This window comes from Octodon degus, unplaced genomic scaffold, assembly GCF_000260255.1.
Source record: "Octodon degus isolate 3935 unplaced genomic scaffold, OctDeg1.0 scaffold00103, whole genome shotgun sequence".
NCBI classification, from domain to species: Eukaryota; Metazoa; Chordata; class Mammalia; order Rodentia; family Octodontidae; genus Octodon; species Octodon degus.
In genome coordinates this window covers 8262703-8268583 of record NW_004524679.1, presented here as the reverse complement: position 1 = coordinate 8268583, position 5881 = coordinate 8262703, and the positions used below count along the sequence as shown (strand labels likewise).

General features: G+C 36.5%; 1 pseudogene; it reads left to right on the top strand.

The window, feature by feature from the left end:
- Positions 1-381: 381 nt before the first annotated feature.
- Positions 382-5548, top strand: LOC101584693 (annotated as a pseudogene).
- Positions 5549-5881: the final 333 nt, after the last annotated feature.

Genomic DNA, 5881 nt, shown 5'->3' with positions numbered 1-5881 from the left:
CTCAGGAAAAGGGACAGGCATGATGTGAGCTGATGGATATGAAGTACAAAACACAGCTCATGATGCGAGAGGGACAGGAATGGCTGAATTGTGAGGAGTGTGTGCCCATAACCATGTCTACTTGGGAAAACTTAAACCCAGAAAGTTAGGAATTGGACCAAAGTTTCCAGCTAACCAGATTCACTGAACTAAAGGGCACAGGATGCAAAGTGTCTCAAGATGTCCTGCAGAAACTGTTGGAATCCTTAGAAGAGTAACACTTCCTAAAAGGTGAGAAGTTTATTGTAAATGTTATGCCAAGACTTGATAGTATTAAATGAAGCATGAATTAGATCAGCTTTTGAAGATACTTATCCTTGCTGAGATATCCTATCAACAGAGATGCTAGCACAACTGTATCTTAGAAACTGGAATGTCTGCTGTCTGGCCCCCAAGACCTATCAAGCATTGAAATTGGATATTTGCATCATTTCTTTGAGCCATATTCGTCTTTCCTTGGTTCACACCACAGATTACTTTTATCCTCTTGTGAATGACCCTTACACAATGGGTAGGACAGCATGTGCAAATGTGCTCAATGACCTGTATGCAGTGAGGGTTACATAATATGACAATATGCTGATGCTCCTTGGAATCAGTAATAAAGTGACTGACAGGGAAAGGGATAAAGTAACACCCATAATAATAAAGGGTCCTAAAGATGCAGCAGTGGAAGCAGGAACATCTGTAGCAAGTGTCCGAACAGTATTAAACTCCTCTATTGCTCTGGCCATTGTCACTACAACAGTCTGCCAACCCAGTGAATTTATCATGCCAGAAAATGCAGTACCTGGAGATGTGCTTGGGTTAAGAAAATACCTCTGTAGGCAAGTGGCTATTGCTGTAGAACTGTGGCTAGACATTACTGAGGAATGGAAAAAATTAAGCTACTTGTCACCCAAGTTGTGGAGTAGGCATACCAAGAAGCCATGATGAACGTGGTGCTGCTCAACAGAACAGTTGCAGGACTTATGCATGCATTCAACACCCATGTGTTCACTGACATGACGAGGTTTTAACTTTGGGCCATGCACAGAACCTGGCCTACTAACAGAGAAATGAGGTATCATTTTTGATTCACAAACTTCCTGTGCTAGCAAAGATGTCTGCGTGAGCATGGCCTGTGGAATTATGTTTGGCCTCACAATAGGGACTTTCCAGGAGACATCAGTAGGCCTGTAAATCTGTTTAACAAGTGAACAAGCTGCTCAGATCAGTGCAGAGAAAAAGTTACATAGATATGGTGAAGGTCACCAAGCATGGATAATTGGGTTTATAAACAAGGGCAACTGTACAGCCAGAATCATAGACCAGTCAGAGATGATCAAAGTCACACCACAAGTGTCCACTCAAAATATGAATCACACCCTTGGGATTACTTCTTATTCTAAACAGAGATGGCCATTTGGTTTTGTTTTAAATAGATATATTTCCTCTACAAAAAATTCAATTAAAGACTACATTACAGTCAACAACAAAATCTCATTGGGTCTCCACATCTGGTGACCTTAAAACAGTTTGTGAGTCATGCAATTAATAAAAATAAATCCATGGGCTACTTACCCTGTTACATTACCGGAAGATGCACATGATCTTGTGGAAGATTCTGAGTTGAGGATTAAACTCTTCATTTATTTTCTATTTATTTATTTTATTGAGAAACAGCAATGAGGCAGTCTCAAAACTGATTAATAGGACAGTTTCAATAATTAATATATTGTATATTGTTATCTTCTTAGGGGTTATTCATAGCACAAGATGCACACATGATATGCTGTCTAAATAATGTTAGTACAAATTACTCTTCTCATTGAATTAACAGAAAGTAGCTCTATATCTTTTCTACTTTGTACATACAGCCACAAAATGGTCCTTCTATTTATCCCATTTTTTCTAACATTTAGTGTGGGGGGTGGTATTCCATATCAATTTAAATATTATAGGTGCATGAACTCAGCAAATTAATCCAACATAGTCTAGTAGTCCAAAACAGTAGTGGGTTATCCGTAGGTCTGTCAATGTCACAAGATGCTGACTTGAGCCTTTCACAGCTCAGCATATCCATATGCTTTTCTTTAATATACATCATTTTTATACTTTTCTGCTGGATTGTGAAGAACAAGATAAAGCAAGAATTACGTAAGAAGAAATGTATATTTTGCATCTTGAAAGGGTAGTCAAGTCCCCTCAGGTTTTATCCTGATACCTTGTACTGCAGCTTTCAAATCCTTTGTGAGTGTCAGCCATGGGGATGTGTCACAGACATTGGTTGACCAATTTGCTCTGTGTGAAAGTCTGAGAGAACAATTTCTCTCCTTATGACACTCCTTAGGCACACTCTACATCATCGATCATATTGCTCTGTGGCCCCATGATTTCTATTATCAGAAATGTTGAGACACAACTGTGTTACACGATGTTACAGTATAGGTACTCGTGTGTCTAGAGACTTCACTGACCTTGAAAGGCTACTTACCAAATGTTGGCTATCCATCAAGTACATTTTTCCATTATTTTATCAGAAATAACTAGCAATGAGACAGTATCAAAAAAAATTGATAGGATAGTTCCAAAATTAACACATTACTAATTGCCTTCCTAGTGGTTATTTGTTGTAGAAGATGGATACATGATATGCTATTTACAAACACTATTAGTATAAAGCCCTGTACTCCTTCTATTAAGAGCATGTAGCTATATATCTATCCTAACAATTTTGAATACACAGACACAAAATGGGCATTAATCTGTATCCCCATTTTTGTTGAGTTCCGTCATTTAAATAATATTGTTGTGTAAACTCAGCAAAATGTTCCAAAATAGTCCCTTGGTCCATAATACTGTTGGGTCTTCCAATTGACTTACAATGTCAGAGGTTATCAACCTGATTCCCCAACAGCTCAACATAAAAACTTGGATTTACTTCTCACATTTCAATTTTATACTTTCTGCTGGGTGGGTAACAGCAAAATAAATTGTAACAAGATTTGTAGCTTTTGTATTGGATAAGGTTAGTGAAATCCCCTCAGGATTTATTTTGAGACCCTTTTCCTTAGATGGTAAATTCTTTATCAGTGTCAGATATGTGGATGAGTCATGGTCATTGCTTGGCAAATGTGCTCTCTGTGAAAGCCTGAGAGAACGTTTTATCTCCATGTGCCTATCCTTAGGCACTCTCTACATCGATCACTTTCCTCTTTCTCTCTGCAGTCTCCTTGGTCAGAAAATTTGGTACACAACTGAGTTATATGATATTACATTACCAGTTCTCATATTTCCTGAGTCTTAATTGAACTTGGAAGGCTAGGGCCAAAATGTTGGCTTTTCTTGCAGCCCTGCTTTTTCTCTAATTTTTGGTCTGCAAATTTGGGGTTTACCGTCCGGAGGACAAGCCTATTGATATTACCATATAACTGAGGCTATTGACCTCAACCTCCCTATCTGTCTCAATATCAAATATTTTAGGCAGAGCATGGAACAGGCATTTTTCATAAAGTATTGATATATTAAACTTTAAGTCCCTACGGAATATGACGAAAAAAATAATTAAAATATATTTTAAAAAATAGGAATAAAGTATTATATAAATTTACACAGAAGTTCAGAAACCTCACCATGTACAAAGTTGTTGCAGGACAGTCCCGCAACACTCCTTTTCAGGTCTCTTCCCTTGATTCACCACCCACTTCTTTTTTAAACTCTAATCTACTAGGAGAGAAGGCACAGCAGCAATTGGCCATGCAGCACTGTCTTTTATCTAACTTTTGGTCTAAAATCGTAGGCTGTCAACCCTGCAGAAGTGAAGCGTATTATGAATCAAAATATATGCAGTTGGGTTGAATCTCACTATCTATTCAATATCAAACCTCATCAGCATAATATAGAGCAGGTATTTTCCATCTACTATCGATAGCTTAAACTTCAAGTCTCAGGAATATGGGGAAATATTAAAAATAAAAAATATTATTAAAATAGAAATAAATGATTACATATTTTTACAGAGGAATTTAGAATTCCAACCATTATACAACAGTGTAACAGGACAGTCCGGTGACACTATTTCCTGGACTATTTTCATTTATTACCCTTTTTAAAAAAATTAAAAATAAAAAGGAGCATTTCTTTCACAGTTAATATGGCAATAATTGGTGGTTCATGACAAGCAGTAGGTATTTAGAAGACCAGAATGAGAGGTATTGCAATTGTGACTCTTCAATTACATATTGATTATTTCAGTGCAATTACTTAGTTCACAGGTATCATTATATATAGTTAGTCAGGGTGAGAATCTTACCGAGTAACTGCTACTTTTGAAAACTTTCTGATGTTTCTCAGGATCATTGCCTTTCTGAATCTTACCCATATAAATGTGTGGTTTTGCCTCTGTCATGTTTCCTAGTTCTTCTCCTGGCCATCTCCTCATTGTACAATCCTCAAACTCTTGCTTTAATTTTAGTTTTTTCATATCTTGCTATTTGATTTTCTTCTTCTGAATTTTGATACTAGGGAGAATATATGATATTTACACATGTGCATCTCATTCATTTCACTTATATCTTCAAGTGGCTTCCAATTAAATATAAATGATTCAGTTTATCATTCTTTATAGCAGAGAAATACTCCACTTTATAAAAATATCACATGATTTTCATCCATTCATCAGATGACATACATCTTGAATTTTTCCAAGATTTTGCTATAAGAAATTATGTTGCTATAAACACAGGTGCACATATATCACTATGATTTGAAGTTTTCAGATCCTCTGGGAAAAATTCCCAGTAGGAGGATAGCTGGGTTGATTCAGATTTCCAGTCCTGGTTTTCTAAAGAGTCTCCACACTGATTTCCATAATGTTTGCACCAGTCCATATTCGCACCAGTAGTGGAGAAGGATTAATTTTTCCCAAATCCTCTCCAACATTTGTTGTTGCTTGAGTTATTTATGATAGCCATTCTTTCTGAGATGGGAAGGTATCATAGTGTTGTTTTAATCTCATTTCATGAATGGCTAGTGATGTGGAGCATTTTTTCATATATTTATTCCATTCTTATGTTTGTCCTCTGAGAAGTGTGTGTTCATCCTTAATGCCCATTTCTGGATTTCTTCTTTAAGTTTTGGGTCCTTTATGGTTTTTACTTCTTTAAAAATTCTAAGACAGCAGACTTTTGTGTGAGTGTTTATTAGTCAAGATTTTTTTAAAATTTGTGTTTTCATTTCACATTGTTGGTAATTTCTTTTGACGTGCAAAAACTTCTCAAAAAGAGGAGGGCCTACTTTTTAATTCTTGAACTCTTTGCCTACCCCTATGTGTTCAAGATTTCCTCCTATATTTTCTTCCAGGAGATTTAGTGTTTCTGTTTTTATTGTTTAGATCTTCAATTACTTAGACTGTATCCTAGTGCATGGTGATAGAACCAGGTCAAATTTTCCTTCTCGTCATGTACAGAGCCCATTTTTCCAGGAACAGTTGCTAAAGAGGTTATCCTTCCTCCAGCAAGTTTTTTAGGAAACTTTGTCAAAGATCAGGTTACTGAGTGTGTTGGAAGAGGCCTCTGCATCTACTAAACTATTCCTTTGATCCTTAGGTATATTTTGCGGCAAATACAATGCTGAATTTATCACAATAGCTTTATAGTAAAATTTCAGGTCAGAAATTGTAATGCCTCTTGCTTTGTCTTTGTTTCCCATTATTGTCTTTGATATTCTAGGTCTTTTCTGGTTCCAGGTAAATTTTAGGAATTATTTCACTAGGTATGAGTGGTATGGTGGTGGTATTTTGGTAGGGATTACATTAAATCTGTACGGCAATTTTGGGAGTGGCCATCCACACAATGTTGGT